Source organism: Falco rusticolus, chromosome 1, assembly GCF_015220075.1.
Source record: "Falco rusticolus isolate bFalRus1 chromosome 1, bFalRus1.pri, whole genome shotgun sequence".
In the NCBI taxonomy this organism is placed as follows: domain Eukaryota; kingdom Metazoa; phylum Chordata; class Aves; order Falconiformes; family Falconidae; genus Falco; species Falco rusticolus.
The window spans coordinates 57,534,269-57,549,420 of record NC_051187.1 but is presented as its reverse complement, the minus strand read 5'-3'; positions in this window follow the sequence as shown (position 1 = coordinate 57,549,420).

Sequence of the window (15,152 nt, the reverse complement as noted above, 5' to 3'; positions counted from 1 at the left end):
GATGCACAGCTGCTGTCAAGAGTTTCGGTAGAGGTGCCAGTCTTTGCCAGCCAGCACGTGGATGTGTAGCTGCGGTCTGGCCATCAAAGATGTCTTCAAGGACATCATAGAGGTAATTATGCCTCGTGGTATCAGGCAGGATGGCCTTCCAAGAACTTGTCTGAGTGCTCCCTGACATTGTTTTCACTCTAACCTTTGCAGTAACCCTGTGCAATTAGTCCCCACAGTTTTACTGTGACTTCATGGGTGGCATTGGAGGGTCCTGGGCCAGGCTTTGGGCTCGGTGTCTCACAGTGAATTCAGAGCAACCGGATTATTTCTAACCTGTTCAGCCATGCTGTAGCCTTTTCCGCTTGTGGTCTGGGCCACTTTTTATTTAATTATGTTTTATATATGAACGTGAGGTGCCCTGAGGCTTTCTGATTACCAAAAGGCGGTGGGGTCATTTCGGAAGCACTGAGCACTGTGGAAGGGGCTGATGCCTCCATCTTCCCTGCACAGGCTGCCCAGGGTGGTGACAGCCGGCAGGGTGGCACGAGTCACCTGGTGTGTCCCTGCCTGCCACAGGACTGCGAGGTTTGCTTCAGCACGGGAGGAAAAAGCAGCTGGGGACCTCTGGCCAAAATCACGGAGCTGCAGATGGGATTTGCTGGCCTTGTGTTCACTGCAGTTGCAGGACCCGTACGTTACCCTTTCCAGCCCCCCCCCGTGCTGTATCTTTGCCTGAAATTTTGGCAATGCACCAAGCCAAAGCACTGACTTTTGTCTGTTCCCTGGCAAGGTTTCACAGAGGCTGGGGCACATCTGTGGTAAGAGGTATGATGTCTCTCTGGTGCTTGCCAGCACCTTGAACTGTGGTGGGTCTGAGGGTGCATGGGTGGGAGGTTCTTCTTGCACCTCTAACCCAGCAGGGTGCTAATGCAAGCAGTGGAAAAGCCATGCCAGACTATCACCCTCTTAATGGTCCTAGCGGGGACCTAGAAAGGAGTAGGTGGAAAAGGGGATGAAGGCAGGCATAAAACACCATTTCCACTTGCACAAGGAGCTCAGGAAACAGTCAAACAGGCTGCACTGGTTCAAACATTCACGAAGTCCTGATCTCCGTTTTGCCTCTCTCCCACTGCAGCGTGAGCGGTAGAGCCAAATCAGCCCATGTGGTGACTCACAGCTTAGTTGAAATCCACCTCATCAGTAAGGCGGGCTCCTTCATTGAAGTGCTGGAGCTGCACCCTGCTGCGCTGGCATCCCGCGGGGAGCTGCAGGACAACATGGGGTTGTGGGTCCGGCTTCTGGGCACCCCTGTGCAGGGCCTGCTGCTGCACTGGCTGCTGATAGTTGGTTAATTTTGCTTATCGTTGCTCTGCTTTTCACAGGTTCTGGTCGGCTTTTTAGGGTTGCATCCTGCATGGCTGTTCTTCAGCCACGTGGGGCTGAGTTCCCTCTGTGATTCCCCACCAAAAGCGTGCCTGCACACAATGAGGGCTTCACAACCTCTATGCTGGCTCTTACAGGATAGGTATTGGGATGCTCTAAACCAGTGAGGAAATGGGTTCCTTGGGGTGGCTGCTGGCATCTCCTCTGGGCTTGCATGTACTGGGGGACACTTGTGGTACAGCCAGTCCCATGCTACTTCAGCCTGTGGTGGAGAGGGGACCAGGCTTTGCAGGCAGGCTGGCATGTGTATTGCTATACAGGCTGCTTTGGGTAAAATGACTGTTGCTTGGCACATCCAGCTCCGTTTAACTGTGTGAACAGCTTGCTCAGCAGGTACAGCGCCAGCTGGACGCATGGTTACAAATGTAAGCACAAGGAAGAGGCATTCGCATAATCTGAGAAACAAAACGTGACTCTTAAAGGCCAGTTAGTTGTTTTTCTTAAGCTGAGATATACGTTGGGTTCTCGGATTATTATCACAGCCTTATGCCGGAGATATGTGTTAGGCGTGGAAATGTTCGGTGTTACCACCTGTCGGTACCCTTTACGAGTTGGAGCTTGCCAATCTCATTGACTTGATCAGTACTTTATCGAACATGTCCAGAGACATGTTTTCTCTGGAAATACTTATGTAGCACTACCTACATGTGACCTAATGACATTGTTTAATTTGGCACTTCATTATTATTGCTACTGTTACTGTGCCTCTAAAGCACTGCAGCATTGCCTGGAGTCCTCCCTGTGCAAGAGCTGTCCAGGAGGGTGGCAGCAGCAGCTAGCTTAAGGAGCTTAAAGTAGCAAATTAAGTTTCAAAATGACCTTCCAAATATTATTCCTGCCCTGACCCTGGGTTGGATGTTGTACCCATTCAAAGACAGGTATCACCCCAGCCCTGAATACTTCTAATGGCCTTCATTCATAGGTCTCAGAAAGGTAATCACAATGCACAAACATGAGTTAAAAAGCTGTTTATAAAGCCAAAATGTAGGGCATCCTTAGTTTATGTAGATGGATGAAGGCAGCAGGCACTCATTCTCATACAGTTCTAAAATTTTGGAGCTGGAGGCTGGGTACTTACATGCAGCCACCAGTTGTGGCTTGACAGTGGCAGAGCTGAGCAAAGATTATTTATTTCCATGTAGCAGAGCCATAATGAAAAACTTCTTGCCTCAGACAGGCACAGTCCTCACCTGGCTCCTTCTGTGCTGATGGACAGGAAAGCAAATGAGGTCTTACTTGCCTGTGGAAAAAGAATCCACAAAGAAAGCCAGCCTGAGCTCACCTCGGAGGGGCTGCCAGCGACTTTTAAAGCTGTTTTGGAGGGTAGGGCAGTAGTAAAGTAATTATTATCTGAATGCAAGCATACAGTAAAATGGGTATGTTTTCTAAATGTCTCTTTTAAAGCAAAACTGAGTAGTAAGTAGGAATGCTTCCCTGCAGGCTGGCAGAAGGACACAGTTGGTATCACACATTTCAGCAGCTGGCATGTTAATGAGGACATTTTTATTGAAATGAGCTAAATACTATTAACATTTGCAGACTCCCAACTGATTTCTGAAGCATTTATTGAACTTCAAAAAGTGCTTCAAGAATCAATTAAAAATAATTTTTTAGATTTGATAGAAAGAAGACCAAAGAAAATTGTGCCGCCACATTTATGTTTATCTGAACAGATCTTACTTTTGTGTTGCTGACTTTAAACAGTTTCCTCTCTTTGTTTTCCTTTCTGTGCTCTAAATAATGCTGGAAAATATATCTTTTGAGAAAGTGATAAGGTGGTTTGTAGCCAACCTGATTTTGTTGGTGTGGGTTTTCTCCTGCGCGGGAAGATGGTTGGTGTGTGGTTGAAAGTGACTATATGGCTCTGTTACACAGTGATTGCACTTGGCCACTTGTACCTGTGACTATATGGCTCTGTTACACAGTGATTGCACTTGGCCACTTGTACCAGTGAACTTAAAGTGTATTTAAACTATTGATTAAAATACTAAAAAGTTTTAGAGAGGAAGAAAGCAATGTAGAGCTGTCTGCCTTGGCATTGCAGGAGGGGTGGACGGCAAGCAGTGCTTCCCGTCTCTGCTTTCTTCAGGCAGGTCTAGGGGAAACCCTTGAGCTTTGACGTGTTTTGGGAAGCCTGCGCAACCAGGTCTGGCAGCAGTGGTGAGGCGCCGCTTGCCATGCCAGCGGGGCATCTGGTGGTTCAGCACACCCAGCCCCACCACAGCACAGGAGGTGAAGCGCTGCCGACTCCTCAGCTGCTTCCCTTGGCTACGTGAAAGCTGCAGCCAGTCCAATATTTAAAGCGTTGTGACAAGCTCTAGTATCTCCGAGGCAGAGTCAATTATTCGGTGCTAAGGTGAGGAGCTTGTTGGTAAAGACAAATGTTTAAAGGAAAAATCAAGCCACGTTCTTGAAAGCAACATTAATCTAAGCAGCGTGTCAGCTCGCAGATGCTGGTGGAGTCATTATCCCAAGCTGAAACAACAGCCTATGCAATTTTATTTCCCTCGTTTTGTATTTTTTGTCCCAGCAGGTATTCGTTGCCTGCAAATGTGTGTAATGTTTGTGAAAGACAGCCAAAGGTTGTCCTGTGCCTTGTGGTGCATTAGGGTGGCAGGAGCCGGGCATGCCACGGTGGCTGGTGGCACCCCCCAGGCGACGGGCTAAGTGTCCTGTGTAGCTGATGCAGGTGGGGGCAAATTCAGAAAAAGGGATGGCTGACCAATCTGTTGAAATAAATCTAGATAAGGACAATTGGGCCATCCTCTGGCCTCCCGCAGGAGCGGCAGGGGTATAGGTGCTACCTGTCAGGTGGCCTCTACAGCCAGAGCAGAAAACCTGCTCATCAGCAAGACTCCCAGGCAAGCAAGTTTGTGCATTCAATGCTCTTGGAGGGACTGACACAAAAAACTGTAGTAAGAATTCCAGTCCTTGCCATAAGTGTATCTTGCCTATTTACTAATGAATCCAGCCTGTGGCAAAGGAATGCTGTTGGGTCCATTTAGCAGCTCTGGAGAGGAAGGCAGAGCATTAAGAGTATCACCTACAGTTACGTACCAAAAATATGGGCTGTTAGGTCTGTGTGCAATCTGCAAGACCACAGTGTGCCACAAATGTGCAACCATGCAGCAGCTAAAACGAACGGCATTTCAGTTTCTGTACCTGTTCCAAAAAGTTGTATCATTGCTTCTAGTTTTACCTTATATCTAACCTGACAATTACTGGCCACTATGTGCTGATTTTTTTTTTCATTGGTTTCCTTCGGACAAAAAAAAGACAACAAAACAAATCCTCAAAAACAAGCAAAAAAAATCCCACAATAAAAGCACAGCACATGCAAAAATAAACCAGTAGGCCAGAAAGAAAAAAGACTACTTACTGTATAAATATGCCTAGAGGTGGTTGAGTTTTTTTCTCATTTGACTTGAGTCTTTTCCCAAACTTTAAAAACAGCCTGATCAGAAGAAAGGAGAAGGAAACCAGAAGAAACAGCCTGTCACTCCAGTGCCCTTAATAGCAAACCTGTGCTTCCCCAATCTGCCAGGCAGTCACCCAGACAGCACTTGGGTGGTGGGAGCGTGACACCAAGGGAAGGAGGCCAGAGCTCACCAGGCAGTGAAGGAAGGAGCTTCTCTCACCCTTAAATGCTGGAGACAAGACATATAAGCCTGGCAGGTTGGGACGGTGTGGAGCTGGAGCTGGGGCAGTGGCACAAGATGGTGCAGGCTCATCCTGCCAGCTGAGAGCAATGTCCCCCACTTGCTTCCTTCACCCTCCCTTGCTGATGGCATCCCCTGCATGCTCGTGCTTTTGGCCATCAGGGGGTAACAGTGCACTGGAACAAGTGTGATGCACCCTGCGTGGAGGTTTTTGGGGACCTAGATCACAGCTGACAAAGTCAGCAAACTACAGCTGGTATAGGAGAGATACTTGGTTTACATTTCTTCACTCTTCCTGGTCGAGTTTTGTCATATGAAAAAGACACATGGATGATGCAGTTGCCTAAGTTAATTGCTAAACATTGATCTTCATTATTTAGCCCTGTGGCAAAATCTGTTTTACCTGTTTGTTGTCTCTCAGGCTGCACAATTGCTTCAGCCTTCATGCAGGGAGGCCTTTATCCTTTTACCATTATGAAAATCATAGACTGTTTCTCAGTGTGTGAGACACAGCATCCTCGACAAAGTACATGCAGACTTATCCTCCGTTGGGCACAAACACATGTGAGCACCCAAGGTGCACTGAAATTTCGCACTCATTTACCCACTCTCTCAATGATCTCTGTGCTTGCATATTTTGCATTTACCTAAAGAGTCCAGGGTCAGTGTTTCAGCTGGCATAATTTGACTTCTTTTCATTAATATCACTGTCATTCCGCTGATGTAGTACAGCTGTGGGTCTTGATCATTCTCTTTAAAATACAGATTGAAAACACTCTTAAAATGCTTTATGAGTACTTTCTAAATAACTGGAAACCCCCTTCCAACTCCTTTTTGCTGAGCTTCACTCACACAATTTGCAGGACAGGGGCAGGGTGCAGGTAGCTCTGCTAAATGAGGGCTGTGAGCATCGCCGTGGCAGAAATCAATCCAAGATGTGCTTGTGGCTGTGCTGCAATTTCAACACACAAGTAATTAACATGTTTAAATAAAAAGCCCAGCCGAGGTATTTGGTGATAAAGGCAATGTTCAAAGCTCCATAAACTAATCCCTGGGCAGGGTTGGGGCTCCGCAAGACCAGGAGCTGCCATGAGGCTGGAGGCTATACAGGAGTAAGGGCTGGCTCCAGCCCTGGCATCATGCAACCAGGCACAAATCCAATGGGTTATCGTTTGTTGGTTTTAACATTACTTAGATGACTTGCATAGGCCTCTTTTTAGATGCTGAATGGTTTTATGGCAGCTGCTGCCTGGAAAGCTTCACATGCCAGGGCCCTAATCTCGAAGTAGTCGTTTAGGTGATAACTCTTAGTAAGATTAATAGCTCCATTCACGGGATGGGGATGGCTCCTAGTAATTAATTGTGCAAAAGTGTGGTGGAAGATGATGCAGCTGAAGATCTGAAATCAGCAAGAGGATGTAATAACTGATAGGTGTTGGAGGAGGCAGAAAGGATAACTGGGATGATGTCATTAATGAGACAAGATTTCATTTTAATTCTCCTTATAGCCATATAACTTCCCTCCTATAGTTTATTCTTGGTCTTATTTCTGGTTTGGTTGATTGTGTTTTTTTCCTTTCTACAGGTCTCCATTTCCATGTGTTATTGTTCAGGGAAATCCACCTCACCCAGCCCCTGGCTGTCTTGGTGCCTTTGCTGCTGCAGGGAGGTCCCTGCCACCCTGCCCAGTTTGGCCATGAGGAACACTGGCAGTGCCTCCGTGGCAAGCTTTGCAGTTTGGATGCCTTTTCATTTATTTTTAATTTTTTAAATGAGAATATTTACTAGTGGTGGGTACCTTGCCCACAGGACCCCAGTATGCCAAAATGAGTGGAGCCAAACGGTGCCGGTTGCAGCTCCCTGTCTGTGCTGGCTGCCAGATCTGAGCAGCGTTTGCAGACGCTGGGTGAGCCCTGGGTGGGATTGCTGATTCTTGTATGACACAGGGAGAAATGTTAAAAAGCGGGGCTGGCTCTTGCCTACAGAGAAGGTAGGTAGCTGCTGATGAGCAGCAAAAAAAGCTGTTTATTACCTGAGAGGGCTAATAGCTGCTTTCTCTGGCAAATGAGAACTTAGAGTTGGCACAAGTAAAGATTAACTTTCCCTGCTGCCTCCCATGTGTAAGGCTGTCCCTGGGTGAAGGTCTGGGAGGAGGCTGGAGGGTTTGCAGGGTGGGGAGAGACCTGCACAGGAGCTTGAGAGGGGAGATCCCAGAACAAACACTGTGGCCAAACCCTTCTCCTCTGGGCTTGTCTTTGCCTCCCTGTTTGCTAGGAGGGTGTCTCTGTGACAGACAGCCCTCACCTGGCCTGTGCGACAGGGAAGAGCTGCAAAGAGCTGCTCCCTGAACACAACAATAGGAAGTGAGCTCAGACGGGGGCTGGCATCTCCTTTGTTGCTCACGGGGTGACAGCATCAGCCTCAGCTACTGTATATAACCCAGAGGCTTTAACTCGAGGTGACTTGTTCAGGAAATACTGTTTTCCCTCCGTCCCCCTCCAACCATTCCTGTCTTCCAAAGTGGTGGTGCCCTCTCCATCTGCTCGGCCCTTCCCCAGCCCAGCACATGGGAACAGGGGAACGGTGGCAGCCTGAGCTCACCTCCCTGCCTGTGCCTGCTGGTGGCTTGCCCCGGGCAGCAGCAAGGAGCTGAGGGTTCCCCTGCAGACATGCAAAGCATTTTGGATGCTTGCCCAAACCCAAGCAGACTTCTCAGTGTGATGTTGACTCCAGCTCCCACACCTGGGCATGTGCCTGGCGCTGTGCCGAGCCCCTGGTTTTTCCAGTCTCACTCCGTTGTGTTCAGGAGGCACCACTCTGCCTCCCTAAAAAAAAAACCCAAGAACAATTAAAAAAAACCAACAACCAACCAAAAACAAACCAAAAAGCTCCTGCGAGGTGGAGAAAGGGTGTTTTAACAAAATGAGTCAAATGAAAGCGCTTTGATCTGAGCTTTGCTCTCTAATGTCACAGTGTGGTCAAAGCGAAGAAACAAAAGGTCAGATGTTTTTGAGGCTTAAATAAGTAATTTTTAGCACAAACAAGGCATAAAGGCTGGGTCCAGACCTAATACTGCCTGAGTTAGTAGCAGGTGCCATTAGATGTGCAAAACCAGGGAAACTGGGACTCTTTGAGGAGCCGGTAATGGTCTGTTCATGGTAAAGCTGGACATGAAATCATCGTGATTAGTAAAACCAACTCTTCTCACAGGATCAGCCCTTTTGCAAAAACTTCCTACATCACCACCTCCCACTCATAATGAAGAACACAAGGGGCCACCTTTTGAATTACCTGGCTATTTCATTTATATCTAAGCACCTTGAAATCGTATGATGGTGCTGTAGCCTTCTCCAGAAAAATGCTTCTTTAAACAGAAACCTCTCTGCCCACAGAACTGTAAAAGTTGTATGGCTCTGTAAACAGAAACTAAAAGGGCTGAATTTATTCTTCCTGTAACTTCGATAAAGCTGATGCTATGGTCTGTGTCTGTACGAATGAAATCAGCCTGAACAGCAAGGGAGCCAACTTTATACCAGATTATTGCAATTGTTTGCAAATACTCTGCTTTGCTACAGAAGCGCATTGCTTTCGTGCAAAATTTAAGTACCATGTATCACATAAAACCAGAAATAGGAAGCTCTGCTTTGTTAAATGACTGCATATCAAGTGTTTATTATGTACACTCGGCTTTGTGAGGCATTGGGAAACTGCTATCACATACATTTTAGGAGCTCGCTTGCAGACCAGCAGTCTCTAGGAAAACACAGAGTCTCAACCTTGACTTTGCAATGGGGTGGTTTAAATGGTTAGTTTTGGTGAATTTCTGCTGTTCTGGATTTTAAGCAAAGTTATTGTCTGCTGCTGTTCCTCTCTTCAGGAATGGTGCTGCTATTTTTTACTTCCCGGTGAATGGCAAAAGCATAAAGCAAGCTGGCATCAAGGATTGTGCTTTATAAGAAAGGAAAGATAAAATGGCTGCATATGGCAATATGGACAGTTTCCAACTTAATGGAAATAAAAGAGTCTGATTTTTTGCAGCGTATACTGAGAACTGAACTGTATTTTTATGCAAATGCTATAGAAAATGCAGCTCAGCAAAGGCTGTTTTCCTAATGTTGGTTGGAAAGCGTTTTGAGCACCTAAAGACTTACATTTTCCATGAGAACTTGGTGAGAAAGAATGTAAAGAGATAACAGAACATCTAAAAATATTATGCCTACCACAGTGGGTTTTTTGTTGGTTTTTTTTTTTGGGGGGGGGGGGGTAAGTTGTTGGTTTTTTTAATCCAAGTTTCACCTCTATATTCAGCTAAGAGGAAGAAATACTACTGAGCCTTTAATAAGATGAAATAGTGATTATTCCTTGTTTGTTTGTTTTTGGTTTTTTTTCTGAAGTGCAAGTCAAGAGCAATTTGTTTGTAAGGTAAAACACCAGAAAGATGGTGTATGTCTGTACAGCATGATTCAGCCCTGAGGGCAGCCACCAGAGGTACTTTAGGTGCAGTATAGCTTTGATAGTGTGGAGCTTTATATAATCAGAGGGGAAAGGCAAAGTATAGCAGCATGGCACTGGTGTGCAGTGCTAATTCATCTCTGCTACTGAGAGGACCCAGCCTCACCCAGGTACCTCTGTGCTGAATGACATTGTGCCACGCCAACTGAAAAACTCATTGCATGTGATGAATAAAATGGTACCACCATCAGAGGGAGCCGATAATCTAGAAACGCCTTTGGGATAGGGTAATTGGGACACATTGGGGTATGGATGAGCGTGGCTCAGAACCGGGATGCTCCTTAGAGAAAGAGTTGAAGGATGCAACCCCCTTTACTAGCCTGGGTGGGATGGGCTGACTTCCTATATAGTCTGTTAATGTGAATATAAATGATGCAGCGTTAAGCCTGGGGGCCCGTGCAGGCTATCCCAGGGAGTCTATCGAAGAAAAATTTCTAGAATAAGTCTGAAGGAAATGAACTTGCTGCTATGGTGTCCCAGAAAGGAGAGATAAGGAGTTTTAGGCTGTGTGCTTATCGCGGTAACTTTTCAATATACCTGTTTGCCATTAGAGTTAATTGTGTCTGAAGGAGACCATCTCCTGCTGACAGGCAGAAAGTGGCAATATATAAGTGTAAACCAGACTGAAAAGCAGCATGCTAGAGACCTGCCAGGGAGAGGGAGCTCACAGGTAAAACACTGAGTCATATTTAGGGCAGAGATTTGTTTTATAAGCCGGCACAACAGGAAGGCTGGAAGGAGCAGGCGATGCCGTTTCTCAGTTTGTGTGAGCGAGGGTAGTGCCATTTGTGTACGGGAGGGTGGCTGCAGACATGTGGCCGGACGGATTGGAGGAGCAGTGGGATGGATTGCAGAGGCAAGGTATAATTTCACCTGCAGTGCCAGAGCCAGGGCTGTACCAGCCATACGTGCTCCCAAGACCCACAGTGAGGTAAGGATTTGTGGGAACTATAAAGTTACTGTAAATCTCCAGCTGCAAATGGATCAATACCCAATTCCTACACCATAAGATTCATACACAGAAGTTTCAAGAAGTGGGGAATTCATATCTCCAGCTTGCTCCCTGGTCTTCCAAAAGGATCTGATAGTGAACGTACCCAGGGGGCTATTTACAAACATGGTATTAACCCCCAGTGGCCAATCCATATGCCACAGGATGAGGGGGGTAAGAGTTAGTTGGTTTTTTGGATAATGTATTAATGAACGGGATGAGCTCAGAGGAACACTTCTAAAAGCTGAAGGAGACACTAAAGAGATTGCAAATATATGGCTTTACTACTAACAGAAGTAAGCATGTTTCACTTCACCAGACTTATCTGGAGCACTGTATACGTGCAGAAGCAATCTGCTTACTAAAAGGGAAAACAAAAATTACTAAGAACATACCAGTACCACAGAATACTGCCTCTGGTCATGTTATGCTGTTGTAGTTTAGAAGTGTGCTCCAAATATATTAGCTTTGATCAGCATGATGTCTGGCTTGGTTTTTTTTCTAAAAAAAGCTTCATTTAGAAGAGTGAAATTAGGTATTTTGACAATCAAATAGCTTGAGTGAACCCTTTGACGCATTTTATTCTTTAGCATTAATGTTAGTACCTCCACTGGGAGGGCTGGTTCCTGTATTTTCAAGTATCTATTAAGAGATGAGTAAAAAAAACCCCATATAGTTATTTTACTGAACATTTTCAAAACCAGCCAGCGTTCCTCTTAAATAATACTGCTCTGCTTCCCACCTTTCACTGCAAAAACCTTTTGTCCATCATTTGCGGATAAATGCTAAAATGACCTGTTGGGATGAAAATATTGTCCTCATTGCCAATCCAAAACTACTGCTAGAAGCATGGAGGCTGAGAATATGCATTTCTCTGCTGGCAGAAGCCAGATAGCAGATGCTGAGTTTTGTTAGATAAGCATTTTACCAAAATATTTTTTAGAATAGACCCTCAAAAATGCTTTCTTGTACTCGTAGGGGGTGGGGAAAGCAGTTCAGTGTATATTTTCTACTCTACAGACCTTTTCTTAATAGTGCTGAAGAAATTGTTCTGGAAACAAGAAAAAACTACATTTTGGTTATAGTTTTACACTCTGGACTTTAGGGATGGCTTCATTACATCACCAGAAGCCAGCTTAAGTCAGAGTGCTTTTCGAAAATTTGTGGTCCCCTCAGCTCTTTGCCAGGGGGAATACTAGGGACGATAAAAAAACGCTTACAAGGAGACACACCAGCGTAATTACCCAAGTAACACTAAGAAACTATTGAATTGAAAAGGAGGTAAAAAGTAATTTTGTGTGCCTACTGCTGGTGCATATTGCTGGTGCCAGGACGGGATGTGCAGGACAGGAACCTGTGCTGTAAAACAGCCCAAGTGCCTCATGAAGCAAAATTTGCTGAAAACAGACCCAGCCAGCCCCCACGGTGCCCACAGTCCTGGGCTGCCCACCCTGCCAACAGGACCAGCTACAGGCTTCAGAAGGGAGATGGTAGGAGAGACTCGCTTTGGTGTGCTGCTACAGCTTCCCTCGGTGCGCAGAAAAACTATTCCCAGGCATCCCTAACGTAACACATTCCCCATGCTGAAATCAAGCAGATGCAAAACATCTGGCAATAGAAAATCCCCCTTATGGTTTTCTGCTTCCCCATGTAATGCCTTAAGTTTCTGCTTGGGGCTGAAGGTACCAGTATGCAACTGGATGGGACAGAGAAATTTGGGAAAAGGCATGGTAAAACAGATTTTGGTGCCAGTGACTTATTAAGTAGAGGTTGAAGGGATGCACTGATTAATTGTCTAGGGAAAAGCTTAGAGCAGATGTAATATGTGGCTCCAGAAGTTAATAAAAATGGCTTTATCTTTACAGATTTTTGTTGTGTCAGAAAATGATAGTGAAGGAAAGAAGAGGATGAAAAGATGTGCTGGGTCCCAGAAGGAAGGAAGAATAAGATTAAATTCAGATGTTGGATTCCCTCCTTGATGCCCAGCACTGACCACTGTGAATTCAGAGAGCTCCCTCAGGGTTAGGCTTCTGATTTATTTTTCTATTGGGGATGTCATTCAGGTAATGCACAAGGGAGAAGCATGCTGTATTGACAAGCTGCGTGTTAAAGCTTTTGGTGCTGCTGATTTCCAGTTCACTGGGTAAAAAGCATCTAAGATTTTGTTCCTCATTTCCATCATGATTATGGCACAGTGGGGGCTGATGGTCCTTCTGCAGCCACTTCCTCACAAGAGTTAGTGGTTTTTAACTTCTTCATATATATCAGCTACCTAACTGTTTGGAAACAGAGCATAGAAATTTATATGGAAGATAACTGCAGTGATATAAAAAAACTAGATAGAAATTAACTTAAAAGGTAATTGTAGTAATCTCCTTCAGATTTTTGCAATGGGCAGAACAAATGACTTAAAACTGATAATGTTCTTTGTCAGAGAGATGATACGTTGCTCACTGGGAAGACAAACACCCACACGCCTTTAAGAGGCAAGTCCCCAATGGGCCATAAGCCCCCACCCTTTCCCATGCTGTGACCACTTGCTGGGGCATGAGCCATGGTTTGGTCCAGGTAAAGGGATGCTACTCAGCTGATGGCCCAGGGGGAACCTGGTCAGATACTGACTTTGTTGGTTTGTTGACCCTCAGGCAAAGGCAGGAGAGGATTTGTGTTAGGTCCTCTGTGCTCTGGGTTTGGTGCATGAGCAGAGGGCTGCGGCAGCCCTTCCCCAAAGGCAGAAGGGCAGCTGTGGACAGCTCTTTGCCTCTTTCTTTAAGGACTAAGCCTTGCAAGACGTTTATACTCCAGCTGCCTGCTTTTATAGTCTGCCACATTTTTCTCCTACGTGATTCAAAAAGAAAAAAAAATGTCAGATTGTAATTCTTAGCTCGCTCTTCCTAAAGGGATGAGAATTTGCTCCTTTGGAGGCTATTAGTATTGCCAAAGTTTACTTATTAAATGTTTATCTCTTATGGACTGTCCCTGTAAATCTCAGAGCTGTCTGTACCTTTAGCACTGCCAAATCACAAGCTGAAGGGGAAAGAGCTTTCCTTGAAGCTGTAGCTCTGGGATTCATATGATTAAAGCCAGATTCTTGTTTTCCATTGAAAAAGTAAGTTTCCAGCTGCTGTGATTGCAAATAAAAGGTTGAAAGTGTAAGCCTGAAGTATGCAAAGGAAGAGAAGCAAACATAAAGAATATGAGGGTTTTTTTTTTTTTTTCATTTAGTCCTATGTTTTGAACTACTCCTCCATTCTCCAGGAGACTGATTCATTCTTTTGAATGGATTGTGCTGGCAATACCTTATTTTTTTGTTCCCCAAGGGATAACTTCAGAGCTTTTCTTTCAAAACCACTTCACTAAGTTTAGACATCTCTCAGAAAAACTAAATGAGAAGGAATTTTTAAGAAAAAATAATGATCTGCTACATAAATTTTTCACAACTTTGTACACGGATGGAGTGGGTTTGTAGAATTACGGAACTGCAGTGACTAATAATAGTAATAAAGTGTCTGATTGTATTATGTGGTTAAAGATAGTCATAATACTCTCATTGTCTTTGCCGTTTTCCCACTCCTTGCTGTGACATCAGCCCATCCCAGACCATCACATCCTGCTCATGGCTGTGTCTTTGTTGATAAATAATGAGTCATTATACACTCTGCTCTATGACTCGTACAGCTGTATTGCCCAATTTTCCTCTCTCCAGAATGAAATCCCTCTTTGCAAGGATTTAGTATGCCTTTAAAACAGCAAAGTTTATTTGATGACAAATGTGCACTTCAGCAGAAGGAATGGACGGAATAAGGTTCTTTCTGGACATTTGGTACCTGGAGTAGACTCACCTACTGTAAATGATGTGGTTTTATTAATGACAAAACCCCACCGCCACTTTGTACTGATGGCACAATCCACCACATGCTGAAGCCGTGATTTCCATGGACTGTCCCTGCAGGGCACATTCAGTTCAAAGAGCCCTGCTGCTGCACAGGCATCTACACTGCATGAAATATTTGGATGTTTACATGTAAATAGATACACACAAAGTTGCATGTTTTCTCCACAATTGTCAAACTGATTTAGTAATGCTGAAATCAAAATTTCTTGCTCTCCAGCATGCTGCTATCTACACAGCATGCTTAGGAAGCTCTCCTAAAAAATTGATAATAAAATATATTAAAAAGTGCAAGAATTAATTGTAATGTTTTCCAAAAAGGCCAAAGTACACACGCACCCTTTGCTCTGACACCCAGAAAACTGAAGAAGTACCATGAGCAGCCTGGCACTAAACAGCTGATTTGCATTGTTGGGAGGTAGTTGTTTTCCTTCATTTTAATTTGAAAGTATGATCAAGCATGTGGCATAGCAAACTTCTGGCTCTGCAGACCTGCTTAACTAATACAAATTTCTTACTAACAGCCAATGTGCAATCCAGTATGCCTGCTTTGTACAGATGAGTTGCAGGGGGAAAGATCCTAAAGTACAACAGATCCTCAGTGAGGCAAGACGTGATGCATTTGGCTTTTCTTCCTCCATTTTAATCAGTTATTTTGACACTC